Raw genomic sequence first — 21984 nt, 5'->3', positions numbered from 1 at the left:
AATGTATCAAGTTAAAAACTCATGGCTTCTTTTTTAGCTTTGAGAAGTAAAAAGAGTAATCACTTGATGGTTTATAATCAAGTAAAATCCTATCCATTTAGGTTTACTATTGAGAAGAATCAAGTAAATTATGCTTTTGTTTTGTATGGTATCTTTCCCTAGTAATAACCCATAGCACTGAAAATCTTACATCACTACTAAGCATCAGCAACCCAAGTGCATAGAGATGTTACCAGTTACAACTGTCTTATCATCACACCCTAATGATGATTGTGGATCATATGCCTCACACTCAAAGAAAGAAAGAATGACACTAAAATTGTGTAAAAAACAACACTCATCACAGTTTTAAATGCAGAGGTTTTACATAAATCATCCAAGATAAGATCTTTTATATTCACTTGATTAACTGTACAGGTATCTTACCAGTTTCAGAAGTCATGACAACATCAAATATTTAGCACTAATCTCTGAAATCAGACATTTTAATTGTAAAACTATTCAGAAATGTAGATTTGATTTGTTATATGAAACAAATATGTAAATATATAAATTTGTCCCATATAACAAATAGTCACAAAGTACTATAGAACTCCTGAATCAGATCATCTGGTCCAGAATCCAGAAATCCATCTATTTAACATCTCTTCACATCATTTCTGTTACAAGTCCATGGACTTGCCTTTGGAAAACATAGGTTAATTTAATAGGGACTGCTTTCCAGTATTTAGCTTTTCACATACCCGAAGAATATAAAATTCACAAAATGTGTTCAAAATGATAATTTGAAACAAATATAAACTGTACGCCCTACAAAATTTGTTCTTTCATCATTCATATGTGTGCTAATCACTTTCCTATCCTGAAACAAAATATTCAAAACCCACAGTTTAAGGAGGAAAAATTCATTCTATCTTATGATTTCAATCCTTGATCTACTGATTGCAAGACAGTACATTTTGGTGAAACAGCATGGTAGAACAAAGCTGCTCGCACTGTGTGAAGCCAGAAAGAATAAAGAGAAGCAGGAGCCAGGGACAAGACTGATCCCTTGATAACATGCCCCATGACCCACTTCCTCCAGGTTTCCTCACCTAACAGCACATTCACTACCGAATTCATCAATGGATGAATCCACTGATGTGCATATATCAAACCCTTGGTCCAATCACCTTGTAAACACATGCAACTTGGGGTAGTAGTTTTTTTTGTTACATTATTTTTCTTTTAAATTTTATTTAAACAAAGACTAAACAAAACAGAAAATGAGTAGAAATAATACATACGTTCAGAGAAAAAATAAACAGTAAGAAATCACTAGTTGATGCTTACATACTGTCCTTTTACAAATAGTTGTTCAAGATACAAAAGTGGAACATATAAAGTGGCAATTCATACAGCGAGACGGCAAACAGTTCTGTTCAACCATCCAAAAAAAAAAAAAAAACCTTAGTAATATGGTTGTCAATCCTATACACTTAAACATACATGAAGTTATCCATATCTTCATTTATGTTGAGATTAAACAAATTAAAGCAGGCTAAAATCATTCTGAACAAAGAATAATATATTGCTGTATTTCACATCATGACACTTCAGGATCAGCTCTGGGAACTGTAATGTATTTTTTTTTTAATTTTATTTAAAGAAAGAGTAAACAAAGCAGAAAACTGGTAGAAATAATACATACTTTCAAAGAAAAAATAAACAGTAAGAAATCACTATTTGGTGATTACAGATTGTCTTTTTACAAATAGTTATTCAAGATACTAAAGTGGAGCATATAAAGTGGGGAGTCAAACAGTGAGACTGCAACCAGTTTTGTTCAACTATCCAACAAAATCTTAGAAATATGGTTATCAATCCTATACACTTAACCATACATGAAGTTATCCATATCTTCAATTATGTTGAGATTGAACAAACTCAAGCAGGCTAATATCACTCTAAACAAAGAATAATACTATTGCTGGGTTTTACATTATGACACTCCAGGATCAGCACTGGGTACTTTAGTGTCTCTCTTTTTTTTCAAAGTATCTGTTCATTTCATCACGTGTCATAAGATCAGTTCTCATAAACTGTTTATGGATTCTATACATGCATGAGTCTTAACATCTATTTCTATCCTTTATATATTAGAGGGAGAAACAAAACAAAACAAGACAAAACAAAACATATTCCTATAAACACATGAAACAAAAAAGGCATAAGACCATTATATAAGACCATTGTACAAGGAGTTCTACCATAGTTCCTGTGTTGTCACTTGTTATCTTGAGTAGAATTGCCTGTATCATCAGCCATAGATAATTGAATATACCAGTACATAACAGTATTACTAAAAACAGAACTTTGTATATAGTATAAAGACTTCAAAAACAGGCAGTTATCAAACCAGAATGTTTATTGTAGTCTTGTCATCTTCAGTGTATAATCTCAAACTTGATACTACCAATCATATCAATTTTGAATAAAATCTGTTGATACCAAACAGCAATCAAACAAATCAGATTTAACTAAGATCAGTCATGTCCCTGGCATTTTCCTTTCATGAAAGGTTTCAATTTCTTTATGTAATTAGAGATTTTTAACTTGTCTACCTTCTTCTCTGGAACAGTTGAAATATTTTGTATATTTCAATAAATTCTTGATTTTCATATAAATTGTCAAAATTATTTTATAAAAGTTATTCATGTTATTCTATTATCCTTTTAATGTCCTTTGAATTATACTGATTTCTCCTCTTCTCATATTGTTGTTATCTGTGATTTCTTTCCTTTTACTTATTTGATTTTAAGAGCTATAGGCATATTTCAAAAAACATGATTTTAATTTTGTTGACTTTTTCTGTCTTTTCCGTATTATCAATATCTACATTATACTTACTTTGGCTTACTTTTTCTTTTCATAGTTTTTTAAATTGAAAACTTGTTATGGATTCTAGATTTTTTTATATACTGAGTTATACCTTTCTCAGTAACCAATATCATATATTTTTTAAATTTTCATTTATTTGACAATATTTTCTATTTCTTTAGCATTTCTCTTTTGAGCATATAGTTACTTAGAAGTTTGTAAAATTATATTTTCACATTCAATTTAAATATGATAGCATTCCTAGTAATATAATTATTAATTTAAAACTAAAAAATTCAACGAAATTTTTCATTAATATTTTACATTACTGAACTTTTATTTTGAACTACCACATACTAGCATTTGATTATCTTATTTTGGTGAACTTAAGAAAACTCATTTATAAAGGTAAATTCCAAAAGAACACATTATAATGTTGTTTCAAATTTGTGTCATTGCTAATAATTTGGGGTTTTTTGCCTTTCTAATGAATTTATATTTTTTAAACTATTAAATCACATACTTTCTCTTTAATGATATTCTTTTTCTTAAAATGTTATTTAATCTAAAGTTAATTTAGTCAATCTTTGTTCTTCTATGTGTATGCTATAATATCTTCCATCAATTTTCTTCCAATATTTATTTTACTTTATGTTCAAAATGCCTATTTTGAAGATATCACAAACTCAGATAATGCCTTTTTAATCTACTTTCCTAAACCCCTTCTCATTAATTAGATATTTAACAACCTCATTAACATAAATGGGTGGTGCCTAACAACTTGTTAGTTTTCTAGTTGTAATCCTTTTTGTTTATTTACATTTTTCAATTTCAACTTCCTTTTTTGTAGCATTAGAATAAAACTGTAGAAGTATGATAGGATTATTGACAATGAAAATTTTGTCTTCAGTAAAACATGCATCAGAATCCTAAGATAGTTTTTTTGGGAAAAAAGAGAAGTGTAGCAAATATTTGAACATACACGGAATTGAAAATAACTGGATTGATTTTATAAACAATAACAACAGGTAACTTGTAGTGCCTCCTTTAATAGTCTTTCTACAGCTACAATAATCAAGAGTGTAGTACTGGCATAATAACAGAAATAATGTAATAGGATAGAATATAGATTCCAGTCCCTTATTTAATTGCTTGGTTTTGTATTTATTATAAAAATGTCATGGTATATAAACAAATAGTACTGATATATCAGTATTTCTTTATGTCAATAGAATGAAACACAATTCATGCCTCACAACACACATTATTACACACAACACAACACAGAATTAAGATAAAATGTATCAGAATTTATATACATGAGAAGGAAGCTCTATAACCACTACAAGAATATAAAGCAAGAAATCCTGGGTTTGCCAACAATTTCTTAAACAATAGTAAAATGGCCAATCATTTAAATAAGGTAACAGATATACCCACTTAGAATATTTTTGTGGTAACAAAATGAAAATGAGTGCCATAATTTGGATGAGAAATCATAAAATGTATAAAATTCCTGTAAAAGTCTATTTTGAACACAGTCCCACAGTGTAAAAGACAAGCACCTACTTTGACCTGTGTAGTAAAATTTGATAGCAATAATAGTAACTTAAATCACAATTTTCAACATCTTCAGCAAAACTTAATTAACATATATGAGTAAAGAACAAACCAATAGAGTCTTGAATTTCATTTTTTAAAAAGCTCTATATTTCTGAAGATTTTTAGCCTTTTTCACTGGCAAGTCCTTCCCCGGTGTCGACAGGAGGACCTTCAAACATTCATCATCACTTAACTGTGGCATTATTAGTGTCAAGGTTTAGTATATCTCAGGATAAATATATATATATATGATTTTGTATGTATATGTGTATATGTATATATATATATATATATATATATTATGAATTATATTACCTATGGTTGTATACCTAAGACACAGCTCAAAGGAAAGTAAAACTTTAAACTTCCTACTATTCTCTCTTTTTCACTTAAATGTTCATTTTAAACTTCATCATTTGTTTCCCTAACCATAGCTTTTACTGTTTATTGTGATATATATTTATGGTTCTGCACTGAGGGTGATTTCCCATGATAGCAACAGGAAATACAGAGCTAATGAAGGGAAAGAACATCCTAATCTGAGCAAAAAACATTGATTGAGAGTCTATAACCAAACCTTAGCTTCTTAGTTTCATTATAATTATGTGTGTGTAGCATCTTGTACACCATTTTTCTGTTGACAATGTTAGTATGTTATTTAATTGTAGAATTGTTAAAATATTCAAATGAGTTTTTATTAAGATATTTGCTTATTTTTAATATCATAATGTTCCCTACAAAAACTGAAACAGAGAACCAATTATAGAAGCTAAAACTTTGTTGTGCCATTATATAAATTTTAATCTTTTAAACAAATGTATGTGGAATTATTTAGTTATATATTCATGCTGGAATTGATTGTCATGGTAGCTGTCCAACAAACTGTAACAAATATTCCTACAGTCTTGTTTACAGAGATTGAACAGGCTATGGCCACTTTTGGTTGATTTATTATAGAAACACAGATATAGTTTTCTACAATTACATGCTGTGACATAATATCTGACAGAAGTGTCTTCATTATGATGCTAAACATTTTTCTAAAGTAGAATGCAATTAGACACCTAGTGCTCATATCAATACTTCTGTTAGCAAAGCCATTGAATTAGATTATTCTTAAACCTCTAACAAAATGTACAAAGCAAAATGGGCCATGTTACAAATATGCATTTATTGTAACTACACACAGACAATAGGTGGCCTGAATTATTAGTGAATGTCCATCTGTGATCAATATATAATGATATGCTTAACATTCATTAAGTACTCGGTGGCCAACAGACTGCCATTTAATAAAGTACCTAATATATTCCTCACAAGAATAATAATAACAAGTATTATTTCTTTCTGTTTACTATGAACAAATTTGATTCGTAATGTCTAGTCATTCATTCCATAAGCAAACAGTAGTTACAGTACACGTGACTCCAAAATCAAAATCTCCTTCAAATCTGCTGTATTATAGACTATTGTGCAAACACAGTAACTTTCTTCTTTACATAGTCAGAGAAATTAGAAATAGAGTATAGGAGTACAGATTACAAACACTATGATCTTAGTTACCCGGTTTATTTCTTTCCTTTAATAGCAAAAGTTCTCAAAAAACTACTCTTACAAAATGTAAAATAAAAGTTTTACTTTTTATCTTTTCGTAGTGAATCAGTAGTGCTTTCTAATTTAAAAAAAATTTTTTTGTCTTTTTCTTTTTTCTTTTTTTTTATCAGTACCAGGGATCGAACTCATGACTGCCTGCTTGCAAGGCAGGTGCTTAGGCCGCTGAGCTAAATCCCCAGCCACCAGTAGTGCTTTTTTAACTAATTCAAAGCAAAAGTAAAACTTATAAATTTCTATATACAGACCCATGCTAATTTTTAAAAGTGAAATATTTTATTATACCTGACAGGACAGGCTTGAATAATGTGAAGGGTAAATTGTAACAAAATGATGCCCATGATGAAAACATATCTAAATAATAAAAAATGAGACAGGTGAGTTGTGAGTTTAATAATGAGTCTCATTCTTAATTAAAAAAATAACCGGTTAAACTTGATGAGTACCTATTATCTTTTACTTATCTATACAAACAAAAAATAAGGCAAATAGGAGACCTTAAAACATGCAAACACACCAGATAATAAAAATATTCTTGCAAAAAGCCTATTTGAATTTAAAGATTTTTCCTGGTAGTCTCTCCTTGTTAAGCATAATTTCATATACTAATAGAATAAAAGTATCATCATATTTATTTATCTTTGGATCTTATTTGCTTTTATACTAACTAAATACAATTTTTAATTTTTACTTATCCCCGGAATGCTATTTTTATGTGTCAATCTGGTTAGGACATAGTGTTCAGTTATTTAGTGATACTGTGATTAATTTAGTAGACACAGCTAACAGCCATATTGATTTAAGTGAAGATGAGCCCAAAACCTTTCTGAAGCTTACAAGTCCTTAAGAACAAAACTGAGTTTTCTCTAAAGAACAAGAGATTTTGTCCCAAAAGTACACTATTGGTTCTTACCCTAGAAATTCCCTACTGACAATCTGTCCTGTGGATTTTAGTCAGGTCAAGCCTACAGTTAAGTAAACTACTTTCTTGAAATAAATCTCATTCGCCTTCCTACTAGAAACATTGTCTTCCCAAAAGCAAACCTTAGGTCTGCCAAAGCATATCTTCACATAGTACATTAAAATATTAAATATTAGTATAAAACATTAAAGCCATAATTATGATATAAATATGCAATTATCCTAGGCCAGAGTTAATTTATTATGTTGATACTGAAATCAGTAGTAAAACATGATTACATTTCAAAAAAGATGTGTTTGTATAAATATAAAATGAAATACACATATCAAAAATGCTAAAAAGGGTTAGTTTGACAAAAAGTCAAATTTTCTCCTGAACCAGATAGAAATTTTGTCTCAACTACAAGGATTCATTTATATGTTAACAATAAATTACTATATAATTTTACAAGGCTATAGATATCTGAATCAAGCTTACTAAAATTAAAAAGTTATATTTGAAAAAATCAGATGACATTTCAGCTGGCTTACTATATAGTGCTTAACTTCTGATATCAAAAATTATCTTTTTACCTTATTATCAAGGGAAAATGCATAATATGAGTTTGGTGTTTATATTTCTATTTACAAGAATTTTGGTGTTTATGGTTACTTCATGTTTTGTACTTAACGCTGAAGGCATAAGATATGTGTGTTTTTACTTGCTCTCTGTTGGTGCTATTTACACTTTTGTTTTGAGGGCATGAAGTGAAATTGAGATTTCTGGGACTTATTCTAAGGGGTGCATAGAAAGCCAGCCTATGATTCATAGCTTTCAAGATATATTTACTAGAGTTAAATAAATCTACTGTGGGTGAAATACATGGATTCTTTTGTCTGTTCTACCCAGAGCCTTTTTCTCTGCATTCCCACTTGTCTGTATTTTCCTCATATAACCTTCTTTTAAAGTCTCTTTTTTCCCTCTTCTCAGGTTCAAACATTTTTGCAAGATAGATATAAGGCGTCTAAGAGTGCTTACAATCAGAGTGCATTTATTCCTATGTCTAGGCTATTATCAGCAAATCTTTTGCATTTTAATTATAGAAGTAAAGTCAATGACCTGTGTTAAGATAATTTCATGGGTCAGGAAAAAAAAAAAAAAAGAAAGTGCAATTTAGGGTATATGAGGGTTTCTGAAACCCCTGGATCCCATTATGCAGTAACCTACTCATAAGTCTGAACTGCAAGCTAAAATTGAACTACCTAGGATGCCTGCAGAGGAGATTATTGTCTTTTTCTATCCTCTTTCGTACCTTATAAAACAAATTTTCTCAGGGTTATAAAAGTACCAGGAAGTAGCTGTCTATGCTAGAGTGTGAAAGTACTTGCAAGAATCTTCTGAGAAGGAGGAAAATTTTTTTCTAGAAGAGATTTAGTAGATATCCATTTGCTCTTTTTAAAGTTACTTTTTCTTTCATGCCTCTGTGCTCTTTAATATCCACCTATGATGTTAAATGCGGATTGTTCACTTTTCTATGAGTCTGACTCCAGTCTGTCTGAGATCTTTTCCTGTTTTGCCCACGTTCTGTCTAATGTCTGTGATCAGGACACGAGAGAATGCATGGCAACCAGTGAAGACCACAGTGCTTCCCCTGCTCTGCGTGGATGTGTGGGTCAGCACCTCTGCTACCTTATGGTTCACAGAACTGTGGTCCCCGACGTGGAACATTCACATGGGAGCATGGTGTAAGTTGAGGAAGACAAGAGTAAGAGGATGTAGTGAACAAAACCTTCACGTGAAAGGAAGCAGAGAGGATACTGGAGCAATTTAAAGAATTGGCCCATGTACTTCGACTGTTAGGAATCCATTTATCTGCCAGTAGGATTTCAGTGTGGATTTCAGTAGGATTTTAACAGTATATTCAATTACTTGTGCCAAACGCCACTTTTAAATAGCAAAATAAACCAGAAATAATAAAAGAATAAGTACTTATTCAAGTGATTTATTTTTAAATTAAATACTAAAATAGAATTACGATATTTATGTATGTGGAAATTGGTATTTAAAAATTCAGCCTGTGTCTAATTAACATTCTACACAATAATCATTGAGAATTCTTAGCCTCTGTGCCATATTGGCTGTCTTGTAAATTTGCTCATCACAATAGTAAAAAATTTAACCTTTGAAATTTATAGTTTTTATTTTTGTCCTATTTAAGAAGTATAATAAGCAGAACTTTTCCAAAGCATTATGTCATGTTTTGCATGCTATCAATAATGTTTCTATTCGTGCATGTTTCAAATATATAATATTATGGCATTATTGTTTAATTTTTAAATATTAAACAAAATGTTTAAAAATCCAAAACTGTAAAAAACAAACAGTTGAAAAAATAATTGAGATAGTATCCTACATACACCAACATTTTGAAGCAAATCCATACCTAAACAAATATTCAAAATGTCCTTTTTTCTAGTCCTATTCTTTAATTATTAGTTATGTTTCTTTGTTTTGTGAAAGGAAGACTTTGTTGCATATGCACACAGAAATTCTTTAACAAAGAGAGGCCACGTGGTTCATTAGCTTTCTGATTAGAGAGTTTAGCTATGAAAGTTTTTAAAACAGTCTTCCTCAAATGCTGCGTGGTCATGAAAGGTAATACAACAACTAAATAAAAACCATAATATAAATTTCATTTAGAAATGAACTTCAAAATTCTGTTTTGACAGATGTTTGCCCTGTATGATAAGAACAAGAAGTATTCAGTTTTTTGATACTAATTATAGCCGATAAATATGCAAGTAGTAAGTTAATTTTATATAAATATATATGCATATAATGGCTGGACGTGGGTTCATGAGGGTCTTGGAAGATATTTTTCATCAAACCATAGTGAATATTTGAATTCCCAATATATAGAGTAGAGTTTCCTGGAAGATACATGTCAAGTAATAGTAAAATGGATTTCATGTCGAAGCAGATATGACAATCCAATTATTTTATGTTAAGCCAATAATTGTATTAAAGTAATTTGAGAGTTAAAACACAATTCTGTTTCACTATATTAAATAAAATGTATTAATTTTTAGTATCATGTATTAGGCTTGTTGTTTTTATTATTAATTTAACATATATAAGTAAACATGTCTTCTTAAATTTATAATAGTTAATAACAGTAGTGTACATACATAAGCAAAAGGTCTTTGAAATTTCAAAAAATTTTAAGAGTTCAAACTTTTTAAGAGATCAAACATTTTGAAAACATTGTAGTAATCTATAGTACTACTTAAAACTCATGATTATTGTTATGGCATATATCTAGATGGCACCCTAAGGGTCCTATGGTCTTAGGTGGGAGTTTTCAGAGGTGGCTGGATCTAGTGTGCGACTCTGGGATTGATTCATGGTGTGATGCTTAAATTATGGGTTCCCACACTGGATATGAGTACCACTGGGTAACCTAGAAAGAATATAAGGTACAGAAACAAGGTCACTGCTTGGCACTTGGCTTGCTGTTTGATGCTTTCTGTCTGTCATGAAACTTTTCACTTCTGTGATGTCTCTCTGTGAGGCTGCCCCTCCTGGAGGCCAGCTGATTGTGGACTGAAACCTCTACATAGTATGTGCCAAAATAAACCTTTCCTCTTTTAACTTTGAGCGTTGGATATTTTGTCTCAACAATGACAAAAGTAACCAAAGCAATTATGCTCCACAACATACAGTAGAATTGTGCTCTCTATAAAATTATTGTAGTTTTAAGATTCACTATTTTATTGTTTTTAATTCACCATATTTTAAAGCTGTTTCTGCCATGTGATTGCCTTTTGCATACGGGATTATGTGTGTATTTACCAATACATAAGACTTGCAGTAAAAGCAATTGTCATCCTAAATTTGCTCCCCCTTTCCTTCCATCACCACTTTAACAAGGCAGTTTTACAGCATGAAGATACAGTAGTGAACTGATCAGGCAAGTGGATGGGGCGCTGGTTCAAGAAGGAATTGAAATTTTATTCACTGGAAAGAAATGGAAATAAAAATTCACTTGCACTTTTTAACTTGGTGCTCTTTCCCATTTACACTCTCCTAAGAAATGGTCTCTGTCATAAGAGAATAAGGTAAGATGGAAAGTAATGTGCAAAGTGTGAATGAAGAGTTTTTAAGTTACCTTATGAGAAGACTATAAAACTAAAGAAGAGAGATAAAACCAGATAAAATTTCAAGACTGTTTGTGTAATGTCTTGGTAGATCCCTGAGAAAATCCATCCGATCAGGTTCACTGACTATCTAAGAGTTCTTAATGACTATCATTACCCTGATTTAAGTTATGCCAGATGACAGTTCAATTTAGAAATGAAGGATTTATGAAGTTCATTTACATGTGAAACTAAAGGGTTATGTTTTTCTCAAAGGGTATTTCTTAAGTGTTAAACAGATTCCCCATATAACTGGTAAGAAAAGTTCCATTTACATTTGACCTCAACTGGGGGTCACCATGTTTATTAAAGCCGTTAATAAAGAAAATATTAAACACGGACCACAGTATTAGCTAAACATTTAGCAGACTCAGCACTGACATTGCTAAAACTCATTTTCTTGTTAGGATTACAAAAAGATGCCAACATTCAACTATTTTTCACTAAGACAATGGTTCACTGAACTATAAAGACATAATAAAGACAAGAGGGAATTAAGCTTATTTTTCAATCATTTCACTGTGATAAACTATATCACAAGTTATCAATATCAATTAACAGAAAAAATAATGGATTGTACTCTATAATGGATAGGTAAAACTGAACCGACGTATAAAATTGCAATGACTACATGTACAGTTTCATAAGGAGTAAGATTTTACAGGTTTCATTTTAGTTATTTTCTGTTAAAAATGCCTAAATATCTTTATTTTTGAACTTCAATTTTAGTTAAATTTCAATAAAGGTTAAATTCTGCAAAAACAAAAGCATTGCTTTGTTGTAAGCATGTGCCACTATTATTTTAGTTCTGTAATCAATCTCAGTCAAATGAAAGCTACGTTATCAACAGCTCTCAATTAGGCATAAAATTATTATCCTCAGTGCATTAACCCTAATCTCTAGGATGTTATTTTTTCTTCCTTTTCCTAATTCTCCCTTTACTTTTTCCTTCAGTTGAGTTATCTAGCATAAAGCATGTTGAAGCTAGTGTTTTAAAACTAATGTGAATAAAAAATGCACAGAATTACAATATGAGTTGGGGCATATTTATTTGAACTTCATTATCTTTCAGAAATAATAATCCCTGAAAGATGAGGTGACCGTAAACTTAATTAATTCCCTTATTAGCCAATTCATAGTACACTAAAATATATAATTACATAGGAGATTAAATTTTATCGAAGATGGAAAATAGCAAATTTGATGTAAAAATAGATAGTATTTACATATATTATTCTAATAAGTAACATTCTGATGTATATTATCTCCTCATATATATGTATATATATTCATATTATTCCCTTTCTGATAAATATGTGTGTATGTATATATGTATATGTTTGTTGTATACCAGGGTATTCAGGGAAAGGATTTAACACAGGGCACATAATTTATAAGATTATTTTATAATATTCAGCCAAAATGTCAAATGCAGAAGAGTACCAGAAATCTGTCCACACACTAGAGATCAAAGAACCGAATGCCAGACTGTATCTCACAGCAATGTCTTGCATGCATCCAGCTGAAGACCTAGAGCCCGTGGCACTGTTCTTCACAAGTACTTTAAGTGGCCTAGAATCCATGACAATGTCTCATGAAAATCTGTATTAAGAATGTGCAACAGGAAGGCCCAAAAGTCAGTAGTGAGACCTAGAAAGTCTGTACCAGTGGGATGAAAGATGTGTGCCAGCAGGCTGAAGCATCTGCCCTGGAGCTAGGAAGTGACACTCAAAGTAAGGACCAGAGCTCCTCCGAAAGGAACTGCAGCCAACCTCAGGAACAGTGAAGAACGGAGCTCCTTTGACAGTGAGAACAACTGAGTTCATATCAGCAAAATCAGCGTGACAAGAATCTCTAGAAGAATCAACAGGACACCATCTCCCTCCCACCCCCAGTTCTCCTTTTACGTTGTTGGCAACAATCCTCAGGTGAGTCCTTCACACCCAGAGCCTTGCTGATTCAGTTCATCTGGGTGTCACAAGTTGACCATTAGTTAATCCATTGAAGTGTTGATTGACACCTAAGTGTACAAAGGCAGAAAGAAAGAGTTAAACCAGAATAAATTACACAAGACAGTTGGATTGTTTATCTGAATGTTTTTGGCTATTGAAGAACTTTTTAGATATCATGGTAGAAAAACTTATTTCCTAAGGAAACAATCAAGGATTGTTAAATTCCACGTAATGTACAAATTAAGTTCTGGAAAAACAACTCGAAACCCTAGAATTATTCTGACAGTTTTGACTTGTAAAGATGAGCCTAAAACTCATGTTTGAAAAAAGTAAATAGTGTTCTACTAAACAATAAAGGTTAGCAATAGCAAGTACACAATTTTAGAGCAATAACATATTTTAGAGAAAGATGCCGTGACAAGATTAACATCACTTTTCCATGTACTTCATATGTCATGACAGAAGGACAGAAGGACATGCCCCGGTATATGAAGACCTATATGTGTACATCCACACAGCCACGTGTGTTTTTGTAACATAGAAAATGGCACTTAATTTGGCAAAACATCAAATAAACAGCTCAAATTAGGGCAATTTCTGATGAAAGTGAAAAATGAAAGTAGCAAATTCAACTTTATATATGAAATAACTATTAGGAATATAGAAAAAAACCAATTTTAGAGTATCAAGTATAAATCTCTGAAAGGGTGTTTAAAATAACAGTAACCACTGAGGTATCCAAGTCAAAAGATTTTGAATATTGTCACTGTTTTTTCTTCCCCTGGGCATTTCTGCTTGATGTTTGCAAGCCCCACGTACTGTAGGACAGTTTGCACCCTACCTAATAAACACCATTGAGGGAGATCACACATTTATATGAGGCCTCAAACTTAATTAAAGTTTTAAGTGAGTCTTAGGTGAGATTTTTTCCCATTACCCCATATTGAGGTAGTACTTTTGCAGTTTTTAGACTGGTTCCTCCAAGACAGTGACAGAAGTTTTCTTCTGTCCCAATATACAACACCAACATCAACACAGAAGCTCAGAGTTACCTAGGAGAGAAGATACCTAGAGCTACAGGCTTCATGTTTTCAGGAATTCATGACTTCCTGAATATTTTTTTTACAATTTCATTTATTTTATTTTTAGCTCAAAAATATATTTAATAATATACTTTTACAATGTTTCAGATATGTAATGTGAGTATATTCTGGAGGACCTAAATACAGAATGATGGCCACAATGTAAACTAGGTATAGAATACTTGATGTTCACTACGATGGTGGATCTTAAATGTTCTTAGCTCATACAAAAAATATTCTAGCTAGTAGAAAAGATGGATACCTTAATTGGTTTAATTATCATAATCATTTTACAATGTATGCATACCTCAAAAACTATTTTACATCTAAATATAAATAATTTTGCTTTGTAGCTATAACTTAATAAGTGGAAATATTTATACTTTTAATATGATGTATAAAAATAACATTGTTTCATAAGTAGTTCATTTTACATATTTGCATTTTTTCCACCTAAAATTTTTAACTTTTTAGGAGTCTGTGAGACAGCACTTGAAGTACATATGCCAATCTTGTTCATCTTATATTATCTTCTCATTTGCATTGCATAAATTCTCCATAAACAAAGATGACAGGAATACACAGGGTGCATCTTGACCAAAGGAAAGCCACGAATCTATAGTGTGTATGTAATACAGAAAGAATCAGACAGTCTCATTATCTTCTGTGGAAATTAAAAATAGGAATCACAAGAAGAGTCAGGCAGTAACTGTTAGAAGCTATAGTTTAAAGGTCATGCCTCATGTTGAGACTGAACGTCCTCCCCAGGAAAATGGACTGAAACTAAGGGAGCTAATTGGTAGCAAGCAAGAAAAATTAGTTATGTTAAGTGCACAGGTCAGGGATCATGACATCTTCAATTACACAGATTTGTCTTGCATACGAAACCATTTTCCAGTAAAACACTATGCTATTAAAATCAACAACTAACATTTACTGAATGTGTTGTTTTCAAGTAGTACTCTAAACAGTTTACAAAGATTCAGCAGCTTCACTTTTCAGGTCACCTGATAAGTTTGATGCTACAAATTATCAGTACTCTAAAGATAGGGATACCAAGGTTTAGGAAAGTGAAGTAATTCCTCAACACCATGTAGTTAATGGTACCTCCAGAGATGTCACTCTTTTATTTTTATATTAGAGTCTAAAGTTTGAACCTGTATGACAGCATCAATGCTAACATTCCTACTTTTATATTTCAAGGAGGTCCCCATACCAACTCATGGAGATCTTTAAAGCCAGTGGTCCTTCATTTGTGCTAATTTAAGTGTGCTTTTGCTTCTCAGGAACAATAATTTTGCCTCAACACATTCTTAAGAGTTTCCATAACAACATGAAATTGATTCCAGAAAAACATACACTTAAGTCATTACAACTTTGCTGCCATGTGATCATCAAAGTTTGTCGGGGCACCAGTGTGTATCTCTGGTTAGAGTTTAGCATCATAGCCACTCTCCTAACACAATGTTTCATACAAATGTGTCTTTGTAAAAACTTTTAAAAGTAAAAAAAGTGAACGAATGCTACTGCAGTGATGCACTGAAGAAAAAACTTTCTCCTACATGTTTTATTAGTAATTTGACTCATCAATAATTTACTGAGGGCTTACCACAAATCAAGTGCTATGTTAATTGTAGGAGATGAAACTTTAAACTAGACTGATGCCTTTTGTTCCTCCATTAAACCCAGACTTTTGCAGCAGAGAGGCAGATATTAAAGACATAGTTACAGTCAACAATGCCAAGTGTCTGATAAGCAAAGCTTATGATTCTGAGACACGCAAAAAGTAATGAGGGCCAAGGGAAAGATTACTTGGGAAAATAATTATAAATTGTAGTCTAACATATAAACAGATTTCAGCTGTTTGTTTGAGAAATGGGAGAGAACTGCTCAAAGTCAGAAGCAATTACTGAATCTTCAAGACTGATATATTTATAGAAGCAGCTGTAATGTATGATGATGAATATATGTCACCTCCCCGCATGGTCATGTTATAACTGTGGCATGTATGACCTTAAAATCTGACAGCAGAATCCTGCAAGAAATGTTTATTCTTAGATCATCCTCATCTGAGGCCAAATCAAACCTCATTTGTAGAAATTCTTAGAGGATAATTCTGTGAGCATTAAAATTCCATTCCAGTGGTACCGCTGGTCTACCACTTGTTGCCGTGATTCCCATCCATCTCTCATACAGAAGGAGACTAAAGTGGTCACTAACAGAAAGGCTTACAGTCTTCTTTTATTGCCCAACATGTTCTCCAAAAGCTCTTTTTAAGAAAATAGCAGGCTTGGAGGCTTTATTTTGGGTGGTTCATAAAATTAAGAGCCAGGCTATTAGTGTTTTTTTAAGTACCTCAAATTCAGAAACCATAGCTTTGAAGAGACTGCTTTAATTGCAGTGAAGGATGTCTGCTTCCAACCTTCATCTGCCCAGATAAAAGATTGCCCTCCAGAGCACAAAAATTACCAGCCATGCTGCATCTACCTCACCCCTGTGGATGTTTATTTTCAGCTTTAATAATGTTATTAATTCCTTCTTCCACCTGAAAACAAATATTAAGATATTCAAGTATAGGGGCTAGGGATTTAGCTTAGCGGTGTAAGTGCCTGCTTTGCAAGTGCATGGTTGTTAGTTTGATCCCCGATGCTGATAAAAAAAAAAAAAAAAGATATTGGAGTATAGAATGCCGTCACTTTCTGAGAACACCCAGTCACAGCAAACCCCTGCGTCCCCATTTTTCTAAAACAGGCCATAATCTTTCAACAAGTTTCACCTATCACACTTTGTTTTACAAAGGAGTCATCACCGTCACTAATATAATTATGCTCCCGGTGGTCTTTAGCAAAAAATTTACTCCACACTCTGTAATTTTCAGTTTTCTCTCATAAACACTGAAAACTGTCAACTGGAAGTTGACAACTGGAACTGACTGGAAGAATAGTAATATATTATACCCTTAAGACAAGAACCCAAACTTTCAAGTTTAATTTTTTTCCCTGAAACCTTATTTTCAAAGATTTATAAACAAATTTTCAGGGAAGGATTTTTATAGGAGTTTTTGTTTTCTGGATGGCTGGGATATTTTACTCAGTTTTCAGAAAAGGAATAAAGATTCACCATCCAAATTTAATTGTAGGCCAAAAGCAAAGAAAGTTCCCTTCACATATTAACCATTTTTATATTAAATAATATAATCTAAAAAGTTAGAATGTATATGTGTGAAAATAGTATTTGGAGTTAAGCTTGAAGAAGCAAGCAGAAATTCTCTCATGGTAAGCCTTGTAAAGCACTTTATGATATTCATTTATTATTAAACAGACAATGGTAAATAACTGAGCATTATTAAACTGGCAAAAGACATGATGGGGTTTGCATTTTTAAAGGATCTCTTGTGGCTTGGCATCCGTAGTGGAATGCTGTTGGAGAGAAGAAGGTAATTAAGGCAGCTGAGGTCATGTAGCTGGGGAATGCTTCTGTTTAAGCAGGGAATGTGGAAGTGGGGGATGCCCTTGATAGTTAGATGGAAAAATGCTGGGACAGGTTGACTGTTTGGATGGTAGGGCTTGGGAATATAAAGTAATGTGCTAGGGAACAGTGAAGAGGATGCTGACATCCACTCTGAAGAGTTACAAAGAGAAGCACATTTTAAATTAAAGAGGAGTTCAGTTTCAGACCCGAGAGATGAGCTACCTGAGGCACTAGGAGAGAGTGTGTGGAAGAGTCAGTTGAATAGGAGTCAAGAGTCAGGCTGGGCCAAGGGGAAATATTTGGAAGCTACCGTCATACTGATGATAAAAGAAGTAAAAGGCGTGGGTATGATTGCCAAGGCTTTTACAGGCACCTTGAACTTTAATGCTGCAGGACACAAGAATTAAATACATATTTATCAAACTCAGTATCCTGGATAAATGCATAGGGATCAGAAAGCCAATAGTGGCTAGCATGTCAACGAATCATACAAAGACATACAAATTGCACACAGAATCTAGGAGAAAAGGAAAAAAGTGGCAAGAGGAAAGAAACAGACATTTTTGGGGCACAGCTCTGAGTAAGGTTCAGTTTGATCATGTGCTGGTAGAAAGGAACATGGGACTAGGGTAGAAGATGCAGGGAGAGTGTGGTACTACAACAGAACAATGAAGGATAGGCTTTCATTGTTTTAGGACTAACTTTTGTGTAATTTTTCAGTGTAGAATTTCTTGAGTGACTTGGTGATACCAATTTATGTCACAAATTGATTGAAAAGCTAACTGTGATTCTGTGATAAGGATTCTGGTTAACAAGATAGGCTTCTGTTACATTTGCCTTTTTAAGACACTGATTTTTCTGTTTTCTAGAATATCTTTTTACTGAGGATTTTTCTAGTTTCTAGCTATCTGGTAAAGGAGACTCATGAACTTATCTATGTACTTAGAGATATATAATTTATTCTGAATTTTTGTTTATTTAGGGAAGATATATTTTGGGTTATATAGTTTATAATAGATACATACATTTTATGATTTTATTAAAGTGACACTCATTTCTTGTCCAAAATTTGCAATTCTAACAATATAGGCTACATAATCAGTTTAATGTTCTACTCTCTGCTTATATAGGATTTTTCACTGATTTTTTCTCTTTACCTATTTGTAGTTCTGTGTTTTCTTTCCATCTCAATAAACGGAACTCAGACTTTCCAGGACAATGGCATACAAGAACAAGTGGAAAGTACTATATTTTCTAATGTTGATTCCCATTTTGGTAGGGCTGATGACCCATTAAGCTCTCTGAATATAGGTATATAGCTGAATCTGAATATAGCTCTCTCTACCTGTATCAGTGATCATCCTTCATCATCATCATCATATACTGAAAGGAAAATGATCCACTGTTCCATTAAGCCTACTAAGGTCAGTGGAATGAGACTAACTCTTACAAACTCAAGAAGCCTGTAGACAAATGCAGTTCTATTCTAGATGATTCAGAACCCAAATTATAAAATTTATTTTTAGGAATGATATTATGAGACAGAGTGAATACTGTTCAAATTGATGATTCTGTAGAAACTGAACAATTTTTAATAGTACAAAAATCCCATATGTATTTTTATTTTTAGGTTTTACTCATCAAAATCAATGCCCTTTACAGAGTATGGGACAATTCTTACATAGCAATGAACAAATGGTAAAGTAAATCAGATACTGAAATATCTTTTAAAATTAACCAGATAGTTCCACCTTATTATTTATATTGGAAATGAGTCAAATTACAGGACAAATTATTCATTATGGTAAAGTACAGAGATTTCCAATCACATTGTACCATATTAGCTTGTACCACAGCAATGCTATCACTGAGAACTTCGAAATATAATCCATAAAAAAATGAGTTGTGGTTCTGGAGCCCATTTTGTAGAAATGCTTCACAAATCTTGAATGTGAACCTGTATTTGGGCCAACGTTGTTTGTCCATCTCTTTGGTTATCACAGGCCCAGGGGTGGCACCTAAGAGCAGGCCTGTCCTCAGTTCTTCAGCGCCCTCTGCTGTGTATAGGACATGTGACACTGGCTAAAAGTCCCGATCGTGATCACTCATCACTGTCCGTTGTTTGGTTATTTTACTTCCACTGAAACTACTAAATAGACCATTTCAGTAGATTCTGTTATAATTAGGTACAAAGAGAATTGAATATTATTAATGAAATATAAATATAATTGATCAATGTTACCAAAATTTATTTATGATTAAGTTTATTAGTACAATTTAGGTATGCACCGTAATCACATTCATCACAGAGATTTATACCTGTACATGATATAACTTAGTTCCTTTTTTCCTTTTTCATTCCTCTTTGTTCTCTTCAATCTTTCTTCTCCTTCTTATTGACAAAGCTTTGTTTCCAAGTATTAAATAGTATTTTTTCAACAATTAACAGTGGCAACCAACTTTGAAGTTGCCAAAGATTTTTATTGATTACTATAATGATCATTTTGCCTTTCTGTCTTTCTACCCAATTTGATCAGGTAGGAAAAAGAAATATGTTTATTTTCAAAATCCTTATCTACAAAAAAGTAAAATGAAAACAGAGAAAAAATGGCACAGAAAAAGCGAAATTCTGCTATTTTGAGTTTTCCTGAATGCTCACTTACAATTGCTTCTTTATTATTTAATTTTATGAAAAAGACCTCAAATCCTGGAATCTAGAATTTTAAAATTCATTTAGACAATAATACAAATGATCTCCTTAAAATATCATAAAAGAGCAGAATTCTAGAAAACACAAGACATATCTTTTTTGTTTTGGTCTTCTGATTTTTGCAATCTAGTTTTGCATCACGCCTGATGATGCAATTATATTGGTTTGAATTTAAGTATGTAAATGTGATAAATAAAATTTAATCCGTAGTGATTATTTAATGTATTTGAAGAGAAATTACAGCAAACAGCTCATAAATAGATAAACAGAATTGTGTTTTTGGGAAAAAAAAAATGAAACCATTCTCATTTAATCATGTTGCAGCTTTATTTTGAGGAAGATCTGTTTTGCCTGTTTAAAATTAGGACATAGTGGAGAAAGAGTGGAATAATGTCTTTCACATGAGTAAAACGGATGGTGCATTCTTGTGTTGCCATCTCTGTTTAGCATCAATGAAGAAACAGGCCAGCAGTATAAAAGCAATTGTCACTTCAAGAGCTAAATCTTATTTGTGCACAGCATTAGCAATAGCCCCAAGGCAACAATGAAGATGTTTTCCAAGTATTGCTTGGGACTTTGTCAGTGATTCTCAATGACATTAATGGGAGTTATACAGCCAGTCTTTCTTTTTTTACTGAGAAAAGCATAAGTGAAAGTTTCAGTGAGAATGCTTTCTTGCAGGCTTTCTACAAATTTCATGAAGAAATTCATTCAAATATGCACCTGTCTAAAAATTGTTAAAATAAGTATTCTGATGAATAAACTATAAATTTAGATAACCACTTTAATTAAAAAGCTTATCTCAGATTTTTAAAGTAGTATTTTATTCTTTCTCCTTTTATTTTGTATGCTTTTAGAAAAGGATAATATGTTTGTATTCTGAATGAATTAATACACTTATAAAAGAACACATCTAGCCAGGTGTAGTAGGTCATGTAATCTCAGGACTCTGAGATACTAACAAAAGAGGATTGCCCATCTGAGCCCAGCCTGCACAACTTAGCAATTTTTTGAGACCATCTCTTAAAAAAAAAAAAAAAAAAAAAAAAAACAGAAATAAAGACAGAAACAAAATAAAAATAAGCAAAATCAAAAGCAACCAAAAAACAAAACAACAACAACAACAAAATAAAGATCAGGGAATGTAGCTCAATGCAAAAACCTAGATTCAAGTCCTGTACCCTGCTACATTCCTGTAAACTTGCGCTCAGAGAAACCCAGATGCCTGTCCCATTCCCTTATACTATGGCAGTCAAAATGGGAAATGCCTGGGACCCCACAATTGGCTTGTTGGGAGGATCCCAAGAGAATGTTAGATAAAGGAGTAAAAGGCAATCTCAAACCTTTAACCCACAAAGAGCAAGTCTCGAAGATACAGTCATGGAAGACAATGGAAGCCACACACCTGAAATCTCTGAGAGGATAGCACCTGAAGTAAAGAAACAACTTCGTGGAACTGGATAAGTAATCAGATCAGAAATAATGTGTCAGGTAAAAGAAGAAATCACACACATAATGAAATATTTGCTCAGCACACCTAAAGAAGACATGAGTAAAAAAGAGGAGCATAGGAAAATGATGGCAACCCTGAATGCACAAT

This window comes from Cavia porcellus, unplaced genomic scaffold, assembly GCF_034190915.1.
Source record: "Cavia porcellus strain 051 isolate PalLab524CR breed Dunkin Hartley unplaced genomic scaffold, mCavPor4.1 scaffold_24, whole genome shotgun sequence".
Taxonomy (NCBI): domain Eukaryota; kingdom Metazoa; phylum Chordata; class Mammalia; order Rodentia; family Caviidae; genus Cavia; species Cavia porcellus.
Note: the sequence above shows the minus strand (reverse complement) of the source record.